The sequence below is a fragment of the Marmota monax genome, unplaced genomic scaffold (assembly GCF_021218885.2).
Source record: "Marmota monax isolate L192 unplaced genomic scaffold, Marmota_monax_Labrador192_F-V1.1 WCK01_AAM20220418_F8-fsc00130, whole genome shotgun sequence".
Classification (NCBI taxonomy): domain Eukaryota; kingdom Metazoa; phylum Chordata; class Mammalia; order Rodentia; family Sciuridae; genus Marmota; species Marmota monax.
The window spans coordinates 3379003-3400633 of record NW_026693244.1 but is presented as its reverse complement, the minus strand read 5'-3'; the positions used below and the strand labels follow the sequence as shown (position 1 = coordinate 3400633).

At 37.0% G+C, this 21631-nt stretch overlaps 1 long non-coding RNA gene across 1 annotated transcript; it reads right to left on the bottom strand.

Annotated features, from left to right (window-relative positions):
* Positions 1-3799: 3799 nt before the first annotated feature.
* LOC131424624 (uncharacterized) lies at positions 3800-21338 on the bottom strand. Its single transcript, XR_009227966.1, has 2 exons — positions 21246-21338; positions 3800-4348 (listed from the first exon to the last, which is right to left on the bottom strand). It is a non-coding gene; the product is annotated as an uncharacterized LOC131424624 (long non-coding RNA).
* Between the last annotated feature and the right edge of the window lie 293 nt (positions 21339-21631).

The following is a 21631-nucleotide window of genomic DNA, read 5'->3' as shown; positions in this document are numbered from 1 at the left end:
ACTATCCATTTGGGATTTAATTGTCAAAACTTCTTTTGTCAGATCACTAAAACTAGGGAAAGAGAGAACACTTACATTATTGAACATCATCTATATATGTGAATCAGATGTGCTTATTTTATTCATTCTCCCCCATCTTCATAAGGTAGGTATTATCCTCCTTTTACACACAGGGATGCTTAAGCCCCAGATAAAGTCACACCACCTGGGAGTACTAGAAAAGGGATTTCAACTCAGCATCACTTTCTATCAAAGCCCATTCTGTGTTTCTAATGTGTACTGTCTCATCAATTTTTTTATATCTTTATTTTATTTATTTATGTTTATGTGGTGCCGAGGATCAAACCCAGGGCCTCACATGTGCGAGGCGAACGCTCTACTGCTGAGCCACAATCCCAGCCCCTATCATAGATTTTTAATGACTGAAACAACAAGGTTATTAAGGCAGATTGTGAAGCCACATGAAAATTTAACAAATATCTGCTATGGATGCAGCAGGGAGAAGAGTCAACCTTTCTTTAGGTATTTTGCATCCCTTTGTAGCGCACACTCTGAAAACTTCTATTACAATAGGCAAGTCTCTCTAAGGGGTCACTTCTCTAACGAAAGGAAGCATATTAGAAATTGGGATGAGTACCTAAATATATAAAGCAAACTAGAAATATGAAGGGAGACACAGTCAGCAATGGAAGGGATTTCAATGCCCCACTTCACTAATGGACAGATAATCTAGACAGAAAATGAATGGGGAAATACTAGATTTGAACCACACTTAAGATTAAATGAAACTAGCGGTTTTTACAGGCATTCTACCCCAAAGCAAAAGAATACACATTCTTCTCAAATGTAAATAGAGTATTCTCCAGAACAAACCATATCTTAGGCCACGAAACAATCAAAATCATACAAAATATCTTTTCCAACCACAGTGAAATGAAACTAGAGAGGAATAAAAAAAAAGAATCATGGAAATTTAACAACTATGTTAAAATTAAACAATATGCTTGTAAACAACTAAATATAAATTTAAAAATATAAATTTAAAAATATCTTGAGACAAAAGAAAGTGAAAACACAACATACCAAAACTTGAAGGATGGAGCAAAAGCAATCCCAACGGGGTGATTTATCATAGAAATGATTGTGTCAAAAAAAGAAGAAAAAAAAAGGCAATCTAACTTTATATTCTAAAGGACTGAAAGAAGAACAAACTAAGGCTAAAGTTAGAAAAAGGAAAGAAATAAAGATCAGAGTAGAATTACAGGATATAAAAACTATAAAGGAGCAACAAAAGATCATGTAAAACCTCTACAAACAACTATGTGCTAGTAGAAGGTACAATTTAGAAATGAGTAAATTTCTAGAAACATATAAACATATAAGACTGAATCATGGAGAAATAGGAAATCTGGACAAATCAATAATGAATAAGGAGATTAGATTAGTAATTAAAATTCTCTAATCAAAGAAAAGTCCACCAGATGCCTTCACAGATGAATTTTACCAAACATTTAGAGAAAAACTAAGACAAATCCTTCTTAAACTCTTCCAAATTTTTGAAAAGAAGGAGTACTTTCAAATGTATTTTACAAAGCCAGTATTATTATATTACAAACCCTGATACTAAAGCCAGACAATGGAAGCCAATAACCCTAATAAACATAGATGCAAAAAGTCCTCAACAAAATACAAACCAACCAAAATTAAACAGTGCAAAGGATCATTTACTATAATCAAGTAGTATGTATCCCTGGTATGCAAAGATGTTTCAACATATGAAAACTGATAAATTGATTTACAGAATGAATGCCAAAAACCATATGATCATCTCATTAGTTGCAAAAAAAGAATTTGACAGAATTTAACATCCTTTTATGACAAAAAAATTACAAAAAAAGTATAGAAGGAATGCTCCTCAATGCAATAGAGGGCATATATAAGAAGACCACAATTTAATATCATACTCAGTTGTGAGAAATTGAAGGCCCTTCCTCTAAATGCAGAACAAGACAAAAACTTCCCCACAGTTTTGTTCAACATAGTACTGAAAGTACAAGGAAACACAAGAAAGAAAGAAAGAAAGAAAGAAAGAAAGAAAGAAAGAAAGAAAGAAAGAAAGAAAGAAAGAAAGAAAGACATCAAAATAGGAAAAAGGGTGAAATTGTCTCTGTTTGATCACATGATCTTAACATTAAAAAAAATTCTACCAAAAAACGGGGGTTGAATTGGTAAAAAAAAAAAAAAAAAAAAAATTCGACAAAGTTACATGATTAAAAAAAAATCAACTTATATAAATTATTTTATATAAACTAACAATAAACTATCTGAAAAAGCAATTAAGAAAGAAAATTCCACTGATAATAGCATCCAAAGTATTAAAATATTTAGGAGTAAATTTGACCAAAAAGGTGAAAGATCTGTATAGTGAAAACTATAAAATACTGATGAAAGAAACTAAAGATGGTACAAATAAATGGAAAGGTATCCCATGACTATGGATTAGAAGAATTAATACCCCTAAAATGTCCATAGTATCCAAGCAATCTACAGATACAATGTAATTACTATCAAGTTTCCAAATTTATTCTTCACGGAAACAGAAAAAATAATTCTAAAATTCATAAATAACAAAAGACCCTATTTAGCCAAAGCCATCTTTAGCAAAAAGAACAAAGAACAAAAGAACAAAGTTGAAAGCATCATACTATTTGATTTTAAAATATATTACAAAACTATAGAATCTGAATAGCATGATACTGGCATAAAAATAGACACAAAAGCCTGTGGATGAGGATAGAGTTTCCAGAAAAAAAAAAAAAATCCCACATTTGCATTCATTTGAATTTTGAAAATGATTCGAATAACACAGAACATGAAAAAGCCAGTCTCTTTATAAATGGTGTTGGGAGAACTGGATATTCACATACAAAAGAATTAAAATAGACCCTTCTCTCATCACTTATATCAGGATCAACTCAAAATAATTACAGACTTCAACGTGAGACCAGAAGCTTTAAAAATACTGGAAGAAAACTTGGTGAAAAAGCTCCAGGACATTTGTCTAGCTGGTGAATTTTTGCATAAGATTTCAAAACAGGCAATGAAAGCTAAAATAGAAAAAAGGAGGGGGGATTGTATCAAACTAAAAAATTCTGCACAACAAAGAAATCAATTAACATTGTGAACAGACAACCCATAGATTGAGTTTGCTCATACCCATGATAAAGGGCTAATATACAAATATATAAGGAATTTAAAATACCCAGTACCAAGAAAATTAATAGCCCTATTTAAAAGTGGGCAAAAGACCTGAACAGACATTTCTCAAAAGAAGATACATGAAAAAAACAAAATGTCTCATATCTCTAATCATCAGAGAAATTTAAATTTAAACAACAAAAAGATATCACTTCCCACATTGTTAGATTGGTTTTCACCAAAATTAATGATAACAAGTATTGGTGAGGATGTAGAAAAAAAGTACACTTATACACTATTGATGGTATTATAAATTATTATGACTAGCTTGAAAAACAGTACAGAAGATCCTCAAAAAACTAAAAATGAGCCAATTATGATGATGCATGCCTATAATCCCAGCAGCTTGGGAGGCTGAGACAGAAGGATCCTAAATTCAAAACCAGCCTTGGCAACTTAGTGAGACCCTAAGCAATTTAGCAAGACCCTGTCTCTAAATTTTATATATACATATATAAATGAATAGGATGTTGCTCAGAGGTTAAGCACCCCTAGGTTCAATTCCCAGTAACAAATAAATAAATAAAAACCAAAACTAAAATTACCATACAATCCAGCGATTTCATTTCTGTATATATCTGTCTTAATTTTCTTTTGCTACAAAAAGAAAATGCCTAAATCTGGGTAGTTTATGAAGAAAAGAAGTTGATTTAGCTTAAAATTTTGAACGATGAAATTCCAAATTCAGGCAGCCCTTCCAGTTCAGCTTCTGATGAGGGTCGCATGGCAGATACCATCATGGTGCCAGGCCTCACCTCTTAAAGTTTCCAAGACCTCAACACCTCCACAGTAAGTATGGAGCTTCTAACACATTAAGCCATGGGGGATAAATCACATCCAAACCCTAACAATATCCAAAGGCATTAGATATTGTTTTGTCAGCATTTTTTTTCCTGCTGTGACTAAAAGACTCAATCACAACAGTTGTAGAGGAGGAACAGTTTATTTGGGGACTCATGGTTTCAGACGTCCCAATTCATAGTCGGTTGGTTCCATTCCTTGGGGATCCAGGTAAGGCAGAACATCATGGCAGAATAGTGTGGCATCCAGGTGCAGTGGTACACATCTGTAATCCCAGCGGCTCTGGAAACTGAGGCAGAAGGGTTGTGAGTTCAAAGCCAGCCTCAGCAAAACAAGATGCTTAGCAACTAAGTGAGACCCTGACTATAAATAAAATACAAAATAGGGCTGGGGATGTGGCTCAGTGATTGAGTGCCCCTGAATTCAATCTCCAGTATGAAAGAAAGAAAGAAAGAAAGAAAGAAAGAAAGAAAGAAAGAAAGAAAGAAAGAAAGAAAGAAAGAAAGAAAGAAAGAAGAAAAAAGAAGAGTAGTGTGGCAGAGGGAAGTGGCTCACAAGATGATCAGAAAGCAGAGAGAGAGACTACATTTGACAGATACAAAATATATACTGAAAGCCATGCCCCCAATGCCTATCTCCTCCAGCCACACCCTACCTGCCTTCAGTTACCATTCAGTTAATCTCTATCAAGGGATCAATTCACTGATTGGCATAAGACTCTCACAATCCAGTCATTTCTCCTCTGAACCTTTTTGCATTATCTCACACATGGGGGACACCTCATATCCAAACCATAATAGATAGATGCCAAGAAGACATCTGAACTCCCATGTTCATTGCTGCAGTATTCACAATAGCCAAGATATGGAAACAACCACAGTGCCCATCAAAGAGTGAATCATTTTTTTAAAACCCTCAATAAAATATTAGTAAACTGCATTCAAAAATCACACTAAGAACATAGTACACCTTAATCAAGTGGGTTTTGTCCCAGAAATGCAAATCAATAAATGTAACTCACCACATAAATAGAATCAAGGACAAGAATCATGATCATCTCAATAGATGCAAAAAAGACCTTTGAACAAAGCAAACACTTGTACATACTAAAAACATGGGAGAAACTAGGGATAGAAGGAACTTACCTCGACATTATAAAGTCGAGACAAAGCCAAAATCAACATCATACTGAATGGAGAAAAACTGAAAGCATTTTCTCTAAAATCAGGTATAAGACAAGGATATTCACTCTCACCTCTTCTATTCAATATAGTTCTTAAAACTCTAGCCAGGGCAATCAGGCAAGAAAAGGAAATTAAAGGAATACAAATAGGAAAAGAAGAATTCAAATTATCTCTATTTTCTGATGACATGATCCTATATCTAGAAGACCCACAAAACTTTAGATTTAATACATAAATTTAGCAAAGTATCAGGATATAAAATCAACATTCATAAATCAATAGCTTTTCTATACTCGAATAGTGGTTCTGCTGAGAAAGAAATCAGTAAAACTATCAGACTCAAAATAACCTCAAAATAATAAAACACATTGGAATTAATCCAACCAAGGAAATAAAAGAAGAAGTCAACAATGAAAAGAATACTGAAGAAAGAAACTGAAGAAGATCTTAGATATGGAAAAACCTCCAAGGTTCTTGGGTAGGCAGAATTAATATTGTCAAAATGTCCATATTACCTAAACCATTATACATATTCAGTGGAATCCCTACCAAAATACCAGTGATTTTCTTCACAAAAGTAGGGGGGGAAAGTCCTAAAATTTAATTTGGAAGCATAAGAGACCAGAATAGCCAAAACAATCTTAAGAAGAGTGATGCTGAAGGCATCCCAAACCTGCTCCAAAATTATATTATAGAGCTATAGTTAAAAAAAATCATCATGATATTGTCATCAAAAAAGACACTAAGACCAATGGAACAAAATAGAAGTAACATAGACAAACCCACATACTTACAGTTACCTGATAATTGACAAATATGCCAAAAATATATGTTGGATAAAAGATAGCCTCTTTGAAAAATGGTGCTGGGAAAATTGGACATTCATATATAGGAAGGAAATAGATCCCTATCTCTCATGCTGCAAAAAGTAAAACTAAAGTGTATCAAAGACTCAAGAATTAGATCAGAAACTTTGCAACTGCTAGAAGATAATTCTAATATGTACTAATATATTGGTGAAGACACTAACATATTGGTACACACACTGACTTCCTTAACAGGATCTCAACAGAAGGAAAGAAAATGAATAATCAATAGACAAGAAGGAATCATATTAAAAACTTTCTGCAAACAAAGGAAATAATGAAGAGCATGAAGAATGAGCCTATAAAGTAGGAGAAAATCTTTTCCAGCTATTACTCTGTCAGGGGATTAATATCCAGAATATGTAAAGAACTCAAAAAGTTTAAAACCAAAAAAAAAAAAAAAAAACAGAAAACCCATCCAAGAAATGGACAAAAGAACTAAATAGACATTTCTCAAAAGATAAAACACAAATGGCTAATAAGTATATGAAAATACAAATCAAAACTATAATGAGATTTCATCTCACTCCAGTCAGAATGATAATTATCAAGAATACAATAATAATAAATACTGGCGAGGATGTGGGAGAAAGGTACACTCATACATTGTTGGTGCAATTAGTACAACCACTCTGGAAAGCAGTATGGAGAATCCTCAAAAATATAGGATTGGAACCAATGTATAACCCAGCTATCCCAACTCCTTGGTATTTATCCAAAAGAAATAAAATCCCATACTATAGTGATATAGTCACATCAGTATTTATAGCAACACAATTCACAATAGCCAAGATATGAAACCATCCCAGGGGCCCATCAATAGATGGATGAATTAATAAAATGTTATATATATGCACAATGGAATTTTATTCAACCATTAAGAAGAATGAAATTATGGCATTTGCTAGTAAATAGAACTGGAGAACATCATGCCAAGTGAAATAAACCAGATTCAGGAAATCAAGGGTCGAATATCTTCTCTTACTTGCTGAAGCCAGAGCAAAGTAGGGGTGGGGGAGTCAGATACCATAAAAACAGAGGAAAGATCTGTGAAATAGAAGAAGGAAATTGAGGAGGAGGAATGAGGGATGCTAAAAGGGAGGAAATGCAGAATGAATTTGGCTTAATCACTCTATGTGCATGTATAAATATACCACAGTGGATTCCATCATTATGTATCCATAAAGCACCAATTAAAATAACTAAATAAATGAATGGAAGGTAAATCGGTAGAGTAGAAGGAGAAGGGGAGAAGGAAGAGGAAAGGGAAAGAGAGGGCACCGAGGACTGAAATGGAGTAAATTTGATGCATGTATGATGATATCAAAATTAATCTGACTATTATGTACAATTACAATGCACAAATAAAAGAAAAAAATGTTTATGTACACATTATGGAATATTATTTGGTCCTAAAAGAGAGTATCTATTTTTTGCAACAATATAGATAAACCAAGAGGGGATCATATTAAGTGATCATACAAAGCCAGGCACAGATACTATATGATCTTATATGTGTAATCAAAATGTCAAAATTATATAAGTAGAGTGACATAGTAGGTATCAGAGACTGTGGCTTAGGGAGAGGATGAGAAACTTTGGTCAAACATTGAACGTTTCAGTTGGATAGGAGGAATAATTTATTTTCAATAACAAAGCATGGTGACTATAGTTAATAATTATGTACTATATACTTCAAAATAGCTAAAAAAGAATTTTAAATGTTGTCATTACAAATAAATGATAAATATGTGAAATGATGAATAGGTTAATTAGCATGATTTTATTATTTCACACTCTATATTTGTAAAGAAACATCATAGTACTCCATAAATACATGCAATTATTGTTAAGTAAAAATTTGAATAAAACTTCACACAAGCCAACATAAAAAGAGACACTATCACTAATATACCTTTTAAAAAAAAGAAATTGAGATGAGATAGTAAGATGGCAGTATAGCCAGGATGATGAAGGAAAGTCCAAGTTTTGCCTTGGTCCAGTAAGCATTGCCCCATATCCTCACCACCATCATCTTCATCCACCTCTCTCACCCTGAGGTTTCCTGTGGAATATATATATGACACGGGATGATGTAAACCAGGAACTAATACTCCAATTTACCTCTTGCCTGAGATACATTTCCACAAAGTAGCATTTTCTGGTAAGTTCGGAGAGTCCTCACACAGGCATGAGACTATGATATAGACTTTCCCCAGTATGGAGATTCCTCAGGAAACTTGGAATGGAACCACCATTTGATGCAGTTATCCCACTCCTCAGAATATTCCCAGAGGATTTAAAATCGGCATACTATATAGACACAGCCACAGCTCAACTCACAATAGCTAACTGTGGAACCAACCTAGGTGCCCTTCAAGAGATGAATGAATAAACAAAATGTGGTATATATACACAATGGTATATTACTTAGCCATAAAGGAAAATGAAATTATGGAATTTTCCAGTAAATGAATAGAACTGGAGATTATCATGTTAAGTGAAAAAAGCCAGTTCCACAAAACCAAAGGCCAAATGTTCTCTCTGATATGTGAATGCTAACACACAATAAGGGGGCAGAGTAGGGAAGAATAGAAGTTCATTGGATTAGACAAAGGGGAATCAAGGAAAGGGAGGGGGGATGGAAATAGAAAAGACAGTAGAATGAATCAAAGATAATTTTTCCTATGTTCATATGTGAATACAATACCAGTGTAACTCCACATCATGTACAAGCACAAGAATGGAAAGTTACACTCCATGTATGTATGATATCTCAAAATACATTCTACTGGCATGTATACCTTAAAAGAATAAATAAAAAAATTAATATATAGATAGATAGATAGATAGCCTTTCCCTTTCAATCACCAAGTTAAATGTGATGAGAACTCCCAGATACATAAATTTTTTTGTGAGATAAGGAAGAGGTATTACCTAGCTATCAAGAGAAATCAGTAAAAGGTTTTGGTGCAACTTCTTGTCCTTATCATTGTTTCAATGGAGGAATTAGGAAAAGGAGCCATGCCCAGGAGTGGAGCTTTTTCTCTGGGGAACATGACTCCATCCGTGTCCTAAAATCTGCCAATCATTTCAGTATGATTTCTTCTTGGAAAGGCAAATATATTATTATTGGGCATTGCCCCCAAGGCTGGAAAGTGATTTCTTCCTATAAGGAGCTTTCTAACTTCTTTGGTGGAATGAGTGGTCCTTTTTTTTTCCTTTAATATTTTTTATTGTTGATGGACCTTTATTTAATTTATTTATATGTGGTGCTGAGAAATGAACTCAGTGCCTCGTATGCTAGGCAAGTGCTCTACCACTGAGCTATAACCCCAGCCCATGAGGAATAGTTTGGGATAGGACAAAATTGGGGACCGCTTGGGGACAACATTAGGACTATTTGCATCACCATTCTGGGAAAACACTACCTTAAGCAGAAGGTCACATCTACTTGATTTTTCCATAGCAAAATAACTAACAAATTTCATCTGGGTTTGCGATCCAAAAATTTGTTGAAAAATGTCCACATGGTAATTTCACACTCAAATTACTCAGAGCTGAAAGATTTTTACCTACTGTTTAACTGTAAGCAAAGTACTTTTTTCTTTCCTCTGCCTCAGTTTTATCACTGATACAGGTGGGGTTCGCACGCCCTAAAGTTTTTTCAGGTATTTCAAATATTAAAAAGGAAGGGTATTTATAAATAAATGTGAATTTTTACATCACTTATTAAAAAGTAATACTTACCTGTATATTATCGTATTTTGCCTTTGATGAAAGGTTATGATTTTGGGGACTCAACAGGGAAGACATTGTGCCTTAAAATGATATATATTTCCTTATGTGCAGGGATTGTAGTTAAACATTCAGTAAATATTTGGTAATGGCATTAATGGGGAGGAAGTCACTCTGATTCAACTGTCCAGTAAAAAAGTAAGAGATGGTACCCAAATCAAGTGTGAAAACTACCTCATCCCCACTCTCTCTCCCCTTGTGTGAATTAATAGACTTAAACCACAAAAACATAGGTTTCTAATATTAATGTGTTGGAGTCTACATAAATATTCTAATAATACTAGGTCCAGCTTGGCTTCTTGCTTGTCACATATATGCGAATCTTCCTTTTTTGCTCATTTTCTCCTTATTCAAAAAATGCACTAGCCTTCTGCCTCAGCATAAGCCATTTATTCAGTATGTCCTTGATCCTGATGTTTTTCCCTCCCTTGATCATATAACTGCATTGTAGGTGAAACAAGCATAGACTCAAAGACCCAGGGAGTCTACTTACTAGGTGTGTGACATGGATCACTGATTTCTCTATATAGAATAAGGTATATTTTACCCTACTTGGTGATTATGAAAATCATTTTTATTTATTTATATCTTATTCTCTTCAGAAAGGAGTTAAGAAGGTTGGCATGAATATATAAAAACAGAAGACAGGACAAAGTAAAGACAAGTCTTGAGATATAAAATGAAATTGGCAAAAAGTTAACCTAGTTCACTTCACAGAGGCCTAAATATTTGGTACCAGCAACTAATGAATTGGACATTTGTCCAAAGTAAATGACATAACAGGCTGATGAGAGCCTAGTAAGGCATCAGGCGCTACACAACTGTCATTTGTTTTTGTGGAAAGCCCAAATGTTGAAATCATGACAATCTCAGTGTGACCACTGGCTATCTGTGTCATTTTAACATCCTTTCAGAGCCTCAGAATTTGTCTCATGTGTACAATGAAGAAAATAAATCCACTTTTGTGGAGATATGAAGTGTGTTGCCCATGATTGTTATTCACTGAATTTCATTTTCCTTCCCCTTTCTTTCCCTCCTCCTGGCTCTGTCTTTTCAATATCTCCTTTCCACTTACTTCAAGGGGTAAATAACCAATAAGGAACCTTTTTGCACTCCACCAAATTACCCTTTACTTTTCATTATTTTATTTATAATTATTAACAGAAACACAGCACCCATATGAACTTCAAAGAGTTGCCTACAATCATATCTGCTTAAAAAAAAAAACTATTTCCTCTCAAGATGTCTATAATAGTAAGAAAACAAAAAGGTACCTTTAAAAACTTGCCCTGAAATACTGAGGAACATTAATGTCCTGCACAATACAGCAGAGCTGATTTCTTGACAGAAGGTTAATTAGTTCTCTCCCATAGGATGGCATGGCCATAATTAAAGCAATAACAACAAGAGAAAAACACCCCTGGGCAATTTAAGACATTCTGACAATAATGAGAAATGGCAACGGGCACTGTGAACCAAGGCTTTTTGCTACTTGCTGTTGTTTAATCATCATTGGCATAAAAATGCAAGACCTCCAATGCCAGATAACATCCACCCTGAGAGAGCCCGGTTTTCAAAAGACAGCAGGTATTTCAGCCTTGGGCTAGACCTTCCTTTGCAGTGTGTTGGTAAATGAGAGCGAGATGCTCCAAATGTAGATGAAACACTGTTCCTGTGGTATGCATTACCATATATCATTTCCCCTGGTAATGATATGATTAATAGCATCTGTTCTGTGACCTAATTATAACCCAACTCATGCATATTCATATCCAGACTGGGTGAAGGAGGGGTGAAGAGGAGTCTGAAGACATTAGGAGACTGTTGCCTGGGCAGGTTTCCCTAAAGGGAGCGCTAAACAAAACTGGGGCAAAGGTCACTGTTCTGAGCACTCCCCACATTCACTGAAAGGTCATCTTTCTCTTTCCTCCAGTCATCCGTGTTGGGACTGCAAAGTTCTCCTGGAAATATTTTGTCAAAATTCAGGAATATAGTATTAGGCCAGTTAGACTCATTGGGATATCCTAGAAAATGTGCAGAGATTCAAGAGTCAAAGAATAAAAGAAATACCATGGGGTCACACACAACCCTGCATCACCTCCCCAGGAGGCACAAAAATGGAGAAATGCCATTTGAGTCCAGAATTTGGAAATGAGGAGAAAAAGTATAACCTCCCAGGGGATAAGCAGAACTAAAGTTGCATATGTCAGTGACACAGTTCTCCACCTGGGTTAATTCAAGACTCCACTGGGTAAGTCTAGCACAGTACTGCACACCTATGATCCCAGCTTTTCAGGAGGCTGAAGCAGGGTGATAGCAAGTGTGAGGCCAGCTTCAGCAATACAGCAAGAAGGAAAAAACAAAACAAAACAGTTTCCACTGGGTTAAGGGGTGACCACTAGGCCCACCTTGATTCAAACATCACCACCTTCAAGGCTCAGCTGAATATCTGAGGACTCATGGCTCCCAACAATCAAGAAAAAAAAAGAACCAACCAAAATGATGCCTCAGAATATATTAAAACTATTTGGTCTTCAGTCTGATCCCAGTGCATGTCTGTCTGCTAAGCCTGGTTTGTTGCCATGACCTTGGAAAGTGACTGACATAAAGAGTTCTTCGGAGTTTGATCCCCCAACAGAAACTTGGATGCTGAATATGCAGGCCCAAATAAAAAGTGCTACTTCTTAATCTAAAATTGGCTCTGAGAATTTGGATGTCTGTTGTCCTTTCCAGAAGCATCTCTCAATGATTTCCTGTCAGTTCTGTGCACTCAGCCTTGATTTCAAGGGTAGCACATGAATCGGGGTTTGCCAAGTAAATGAAGAAGTCTGCTTAGGAGAAGCAAGCATGTTCATGATTATGGTCCCCTCATAGGTCATGGACATTTACAGACAGTCAATGAATGGGCTTTGTGGCAGGGCACACTAGCAACATGTCAGTCATGTCTCTGAGAAGTCCTATGCCAAAGCTACTCCCAGGAAACTCCTCACACCTGACCTTCGAAAAAGTTAACCTGTCTGGAAATAATTTATAAGGAACTTTGTTGAAGTGTGATTCAAGGCAAGGTGTCAGAATGATTTCGAAAAGCTCCAGAGTTCTGAAGCAATTAACATATATCCTTAGCTAACCCTGGATAATTTAGCAGAAATTTTAGGTCTTATGCAATCAAGAAAAATGAATTTTTAAGTTCAAGACCCTGCGAGGGATAGAACAAATAGCCACTGACCTCAAACAGATTAAAATATAGGTGAAAAAATAAGTGATATAAAGTGAAAAACCTCGATAAGAAGTAGACTATGATGAATGCCACAGGATACTAAGAAAATAAGTGCCAATCTTGTCCTGGCATATAAACATAGAAATAACAAAACAAACAAGTGAACAAACAAAGCAGCAACTTGTTAGACTTATTAGTCCATCTCTATAAATAATATTAAACTCCTTTTACATGCACAAAGACATATTTTCTTGTTCTTCATTGATGGAGTTGTAATCAATATCCATTTTAAATCAATAATTCATGTTGTGGCCTACTACTATCACCCTCTCAAGTATCCATGGCTATAAATTCAAGAGGATAATTAGGCCAGTTAAACAGATTATGAATCAGATGTTCTGGTAGTATTATACACCCTGAAGACAAACCAAGTCCCCAAGACATTAAGTATTTGACATTATGAGAATTTAATCTTACTATCTTATATTTAATTGACAGTGCTGGTGGATGCAATGCCAGCTGCTCTAAATGGGGAGTTCATTGATTGACTCTAACCTCAAAGTTTAAAAATACATAACATCAAGACAAAAACCCTAGGTTGAGCCTAAACCAAAGGCCACTTAAAACTCAATTTAGTACTTACTAAGTATTTATTGGTGATTGAGGGAATAAAATTCCTGTTCATACAATATGATATTTTTATCCTTCAGATTTCCCATAGCCAGCATGGTACATATGAACTGTACTTCACAGATAAGGAAGAGTGAATTTCAGTGCTTTTGACTAAGGTATATTCCACATGCTTCTAAAAACTGAGTACTTGGACCAGGCACAGTTGTACGCACCTGTAATCCCAGCAACATGGGAGGCTGAGAGAGGAGGATTGCAAATTAAAGGCCAACCTGGGCAACTTAGAGAGACCCTGTCTCAAAACAAAAATAATTAAATAGAAAGGGCTGCACATGTAGCTCAGTGATAAAGATTTCCTGGGTTCAATCCCCACTACCATAAATAAATAAATACATAAATAAAATAGTACTTGGAATGTAGTCTCAATACATTTGTGGAGCCCTATCAAGTTATAATTATAAAATCATTCGTGCCATCCTATTTGTACAGACTTAACAAAATTGCTGCCAAGGAACCTTTAAATACTAAGTCCTCTTTCTTTTATTATTCCATTCTTTGGATTACTTCTTTTTACCTTTACAAAAGAAATAATGCATACCTAATAATTTGATCAAGACACATGGATGATTGTATGTCTTGGTCCCTTTTCATTATGTTGGGATATAAAAGTTAGGTCACACCTCTTTACCTATTCTAATTGAATGATTCCAAGCTTCCTTTTAAAAAATGAGTGACTTTCTTTTCATAAAGCATATAAATTTTTGCTTTGGGTGGTTTTCCAGTGAACCTGGCCTAAGACTCCATCTCTGCTGATAAAAATGAAGAGCTCTGGGTTTCTAGTCAATGAAGAAAATCTCTCCCTGTATGTTACACGCAGCTCTCTTTATGTCATTGTAGTCTGGGATCCCCATGCTATTGCAGTGAGTTACCCCGAGCTTTCAGTTCACATACACACAATCATACACCACAATCACACACACATAAACACTCACACACACAATCACATTATCCCCAAGAAAACACCCCACCTGACCCCAGTGCCATAGGAGCTTTAGCCCTTAATCATGCTGTGTTGAGAAACCCCTTCCCCTCCAACCCAGGATATTCGTGTCATCTTTGAGAGTTGTGGAAAAAGTGTCTACCTCTCCCATAAGGTGACTCAATAGTCATCTTATGTTCTGCCTTAAGAAAGACTGATACTTTTTCAGGGAAAACTTCTGCTTAATATATGAGGATATGAAAAAATCAGAAGTCTGTTTCAATTAAGCAATTAGACTCTTGCATGGATCTGCCCCCTGCCCCCTCCATGGGTCACCATCAGGTATCTAAGGCCTATCATGACAAGGCAATCTCACTCAGTCCTCATTATTGTCTTGCAGGACAAGGCCTACTGGGAGACATCTATTCAGCTCTATACACTGTATAATTTGAATTGCAAATATAGGGCTTGTCACTAAAATCATCCAGATCCACCATCCACCCACCCTTCCTTTCTTCCTCTTTCTTTCCTTCCTTCTTTCCTTCCTTCCTTCCTTCCTAAAATCTTATTTTTAGCTCCTGGCATTGAGGTCATTTAAGAATCCTCTGGATATATGTGAATCAACCCTGACTCAAGCCAACAGGTGGGGAAGACAGGGACAGAAATTATTACATATTATCTTGTCAATATATTCACAGATTCATTGGCAGAAAGCCTGTTCCTAATGTAATTGAATATGACTCAAACATATGATTCAGCTGACGTACAGTGATCACTTACTGTGTGCAGAATAGTATGCCAAATGTTGGTGGAGAAAAGAAGCAAAGATCCATACTTCTACCTGGAGACATACTCTGGGAAATTGTTAGGGCTTGTTTTGTTGCTTGTTCTGTTTGCTTTGTTACTATCTTATTATAAAACTTCTTGGTTTTAATTATTGAAACAAATTCATATCATTGTACATCATTCTAAATACATTTTGGTGAGCCCTAATGATACAGAAATGTCTTTTTACAAATTTTCTAATTACTGTGTACAAAATATCTTTTCAATAAATAGTATATCACATGTATCATGTCCTTCCACAAATTTAAATGCAACATTTCAATAATGGCATGATAGTAATTTTTGTGTCCCCATATACCTTAGGAAAGTGATTACCTTCTACCAATGATAACAGTAGTCGTTAAGTAAACCCCCTCATTTCTGCCCCTTATGGTGAGACTTCCCAATATATAACATTCCATAATAATGAAGAGCCAAAATTCACTCAAACATCATTCTACTGATTGTCATGTGGTGATTGTTCCATTTTTGATGTATTCATCAGTTTGCCTCACTGCTATGGACATTTTTAAATAATTTTCTCTTTTTCCCATTTCAGAGCATATCCTTTTTTCAGAATAAGTGTATAATTTCCTCTTTCACCAAGGCAGATCACTGCTCAAGAAGACTAGAACAATAGAAAGCCATTGACCAAGAAATTAATGGGCATGTGCCCCATTAGTCCATGGGAACTGATCCATTGTAGTTATTTCTGCTAACCCCAGTTGTTTTCATTTTCATTTCCTCAATTATTTTCAAGGCCAAATATTTCTTCTATGTGATGTTTCACTTTATACATTTCCTTTTGTGTAAACCATCTGTTCAAAAGTTAGACTGACTTTTTATGGGAAACAGGAGATGGTACTACTTCTTAGTAGCCTACTATGGAGTGCAGGTCTCAAGAGGAAAGGGCAGGCCAGCCATACCTTCAACACAGAAACACACAGACCCCTACCCAAGAAAGGGAAATTCCCCAACCTTTGTGCCTGTTCTCAAACCATAGAATATAGCCAATCATTTGACATGAGCTAGCATTTCCAAAAGCCTTTTCAAGCATGCCTCACAGCACTTGAATAAATCTCACCATCCCCAATTTGCAAAGGAAGGAGCTGAGTCATGGAGGGTTTGGCTCACTGACTCACGGAGAGCCATTAGAAAGAGAACTAGAGGCAGGAGGCAAAGCTCCCAAATTCTTGTCCTCAGCTCAAGGGAAAAGAGGCCACCCTGCCTCTTTATGTGTCCATCCAGAAACAGCAACCAATTGTGACTTCCCCAGCTCCCACAAAAGAGCAATTTGCTGCTTTGCCAACAGTAGGGCCTGAATACACTGTGATGACAGTGTGTTAAACCCAGTGCTTTGCACCAAGTTGACAGCAGCCTGGACAGACTGGCTGGCCATCCCACCCGCAGTCCCCTGCCTGGTGATAAGTCCTCTAACTCAGCTAGACATAGCTTGGGTATGCAAGGGGTGGGGTCAGTAGGTAGGCCATTCCCTCTGTTCTTTTGGAGGAAAAAAATGAAAAACACATTACATATGAATGACATATGTTTATAATCTATGAATCCTAATTTCTGAATCATATATTTGGATTTACTGGCTTTTTAGATGCGTATAGGCTATGCCAACATACCTGCTTAATTTAGTTGGCTCCCAAGATGCTTAGCTTGCTTGTTGCCTGGCATACATGTAGGTTTGAAGGGGTATATTTTTGACACCCAGGAGGCCAGGTGTTTGACAATGAATGGGTATTTTTTTAAAACGTCAAAGACTCTAAAAATCACTTGTTCGTGTTCTGACTTCTGTATTTCATGCCAGCTGAAAGTGAAAAAAGAAAGCAGACCTGCTAGATTCTGAATTGACCCTTTGTGACCAATTGAAAAGCAATTTGGATTTATTTGAAGAATCAGACTGTTGTACCATGAAAGAAAGAAAGAAAGAAAGAAAGAAAGAAAGAAAGAAAGAAAGAAAGAAAGAAAGAAAGAAAGAAAGAAAAGGAGAAAGAAGGAAGGAAAGACATTCTGTTGTCATGGTTTTATTTCATTTTCTGGCTACTAAAATTAACACCTGTATAAAAAAGGAATAATAGATAATAAAAAGAAGACTGAGACTTTAGACACAGATGTGTGCTTGCTCTCTTGTAAACTCACTGCAAAGTGTATACAATGGGTGTTTGGGGAATGGAACTATTTCTTTAAAGATAAAATGGGGTATGGAGGAAGAGCATGAGAAGAAGATTACCACTAAATAGGGAAGAGAGGTGGGAAGGAAAAGGAGGGAGAAGGGGATTTGCACGGAAGATGGAAGGAGACCCTCATCATTATACACAATACATGTATGATGTTGTGAGGAGAAAAAAAAAAGAAGTGTGCACATTAGATTGGGTAGAGAGAAGTGATAGGAGGGGAGGGGAGGGGAAGGGGGGATAGGAAGGACAGCAGAATAAAATAGACATAATTATTGCTGTATGTATATGGGTGACTGTATGACCAATGTGATTCTGCAACCTGTACAATCAGAAAAATAAGAAATTATACCCCATTTGATTCAAATGTATGAATTGTCAAGATCATTGTACTGTCATGTGTAACTAATAAAAAATAAATAAAAAATAAAAAGACTCCACCTTCTGAGTATTGTAATCATTCCAAGCAAATAGATAAAGCAGCATTCACTCTTGACCTCCTCTGCAGCTGGAGGCAGAGAACCACATAGGGTACCCGTCCTCCTAAGGTCTAAAAGCAGCACTTCCTCCCATCTGCTGCCCTGCTCCTAACAGGCAGATTGTGCATTTGCTGCTGGCAAATACCCAAACTCTACCTTGACAGGAATTCTAGGAGCTTGATTTCCCAAGTGTAATTAAGCTCCCAAAAAACTAGGCCTTGTATGTACTCTATGTCCAGAGGACAGGAACATAGGTGGCATCTTGTTTCCTGTGACACCGGGGCTACTCATGGGTAGCTTGGGCTGCTACTTCCTTCAGGTTAGACAGCCTCTAACCCAGGAGACATTAATTCAACCCTCATTAACTGCCGGCCAAGGTATTCCAGGTTCAATTGGGGATAGAGGCATGAATAAAAATGACAAGCTCTTTGCCCTGGTGCAGTTCGTTCTCTAAAGGGAAGTCTAACAATCAACAATAAATAATCAATGGATGTGTCCTTTGCAAACACTGTGAAGGGGCTTGGTGAAGATGAAAGGAATGAGTGATTTGTTTTACTTGGGATGTCAAGGATGCCTCCCTGGGAAATGACAGGTGAGCTCCCTAAGACCAAGAAGGCAGAAGTAACAATACAGGAAAGATCTTCAAGTCAGAATGAAAAGAGGGCAGAATTATTTACAGTCTTGAGATAAGATTCCCAAACTCTTCTGTTCACCTTACCAGGATTGATGCCTAAGAAACGCACTTGTTTTTTTAAGTTAATTGCTGGACAATCAGCCATACCCCTCAGGTCATCTCATCCAACCTTTCATTTAGAGTTAGAGTTCAAAGATTCAGAAAGAGTGATTTTTCCCTAAGTTACATGGCTTCATGTAGGTATTGCAAGGTCATAGCCTCTGAGGAGGTGGCAAATTCTGAAGTAGACTAGTCTTTCTGAAACCTATATATTATAAGCAGAATCCTCCCTAACACAGAAAGAAGACTATGAATTCTCATAAAACATAAGTGCCTAAATTGGCCAGGATTGGCCAGCATTTGCTGCAAAGACAAGTAGCTCCAAATCTAAGTGAATTAAATGCAGGTTTCTTACCAGAAGATAGCAGAAAAGCTCTGTTTATAGTAGTTAAGTCCCCATCTGGAGCACTTCCCAGAGGGAAGGAAGAGATCTGGAAGGTCACACATTAGCAGTGAAAGATTCCAACTCAAAAAAGTGACACATGTAACTTGGCCCACAACTTATTGGCCAGATCTACTTAAATGGCCCCTCTTAACCACAAGGAGGCCAGGATATGCAGGCCACAGATGTACCCAGGAGAGAGAAAGCCAGAAGTATTTGACAACTAGCACATATGACTGCATCATGTTCTATACTCCATAGACTCTGCAAATAATAGAAAAACTTTCCACAGGATCAAGCATCAAGACCTTCATTCTCCATCCTAGAAAAACTGAATCACAACCAGGAATAAAGCAACCAATATGATAAAGAGAGAAGTACCCAATAGGTGATCAATCTCTGTTTTGTCAACAGTAGGAGAGAGGGAAGACGCATGATTGGATGGACAGGGAGAATGCCATACTAAAAGCTGGAAGTCAGTTTCCAGAGCACTCAGAACATTGGGCCCTGGATCTAAGAAGTCCTATCCTGGTAGGAATAGGACCCCTAAAAGATACCTTCATACATAGTGAGTGGGAAGCTTAATGGTATTTTGTAAACAGCTTCAACGATGACGGGCTCCAGCAAAGGTCATAGCTCTGACTCAGAATCTGCCCACCTCAGACCCTCTATAGCCATTTCCCTGTCACCTCTGCACATCCCCTAGAACAAAAAATAATACCAAAATACGACCTGCCACTTACCCACTCTGCTTACCAACTTAGACTGCCTTAGCCACAGGCACATAAAGAATTGCTGCCTGCCAATACATCAGGCACCTGATGCATGGCCTTCATGATCTTGGGCAACCTGGTAATTATTGGAGCATTGCTGCATCCTGTGTAGGATTCTGAAAGTGACATGAACCTCTCCAAAGAAAGCTCACTCTCTCAAATCCAAATACTGAAGAACAGAATTGTCTTCTGTTCTCTTTCACCCCAGCATAAACATGGGTGACAGAGATTTGGTGCTCTGTTTCCAAAAGCCACAGTGAGATGAATTTAAAAATTCAGTCCAAGGATTCACAACTTCAAAGACACCTCACATGAACACCAAGAATGAATGAATTAGTTCTTTTGAAATCTTCAAAATCTGCCCCCCTTTTCCACCTACATCACTCCTTTAGACCTTTCTGTACACAAGCCCTACTGCTAGCAGTAGAAGCATTCCAAACTCACACACAATTAATGGCTACAGAATTCTTCACCATTTTTCCATGGAAATTGCACACACAAAAAAAGCAGGATATCCAAATGGCCTCAGCCTGCTGGCCTCTCTGTATGAAGCACTGGAATCCTTCTTAAGGAAATTCCACCCAGTGACCTTTTCCAGCACATAATTAGTGTGTGAGGTTTTCTTAAGCCATGTGCTAAGATGTTTCTTGTATAAACCCATTGGTGATCTGAAATCCCCTGTGATTACTGGAGATGGCTGTGACACTTCTTGGAGTTCAAAAGCTAAGCAGTCAAATACCGCTGGGCTTTGGAGACACAGGGCTGATAGTGTTTGCCAAAGTAAAATGCTGCCTCATTAGAACTACACACGATTTGCAATTGCTGCCTGTGGAGGCTTTTTAGAGAATTCATATACATTTTCTTCACCTCACTTAAGAAGTTGGAGTTTAGGGCTGTCCCTAACCCTGACCCCCATCTGGCTCCACTTGATCAAGGCTTCTTTTAATCCTATTAAAATGTCACATCTGAGTGATAAACTTTTACATGGGGCCTCACATAACAACCTTCAGGGGAACTTTTCGTGCTGATTTCATGAACTTTTTCCTACTTGAGGCTGAGTTTCTGGTTCTGCCTCTGGCCCATGAGTCTCCATCTCACTCTACCCTTTCTCCTTTCTCCCTCCACTTCTCCCCTTACCAGCTTCATTCCTGGCGCTTGGTCTATGGTTCCACCAGTCCACAGTGCAAAGCAGCTCATTTCTCCCGTCACAGCAGCCAAGAGCATTCATTCACTTCCCTGCCTCGTAAGCAATTTCTTAAGAGTGCTGCTGTCCTCCTGGCAGCCAATAAAAATTCTTCTGGGAAGTGAAACCTTCCCAGGTTAATATGAAAAATTACTTTTTACTAATGTGGAAATGGGTAGCTGTGGGTTACCAGCATTGATCCCATGGTCATCGGCACCTTGAGGATTGCATCTATTATATCTGAAGATGGGCCCTCTGTCAGGTAGTCATCTATTCTTCCTACAGGAACAACTCCTTTAATCCTAACACAGATGCATGAGGGGGCAACTACTATTGTCCT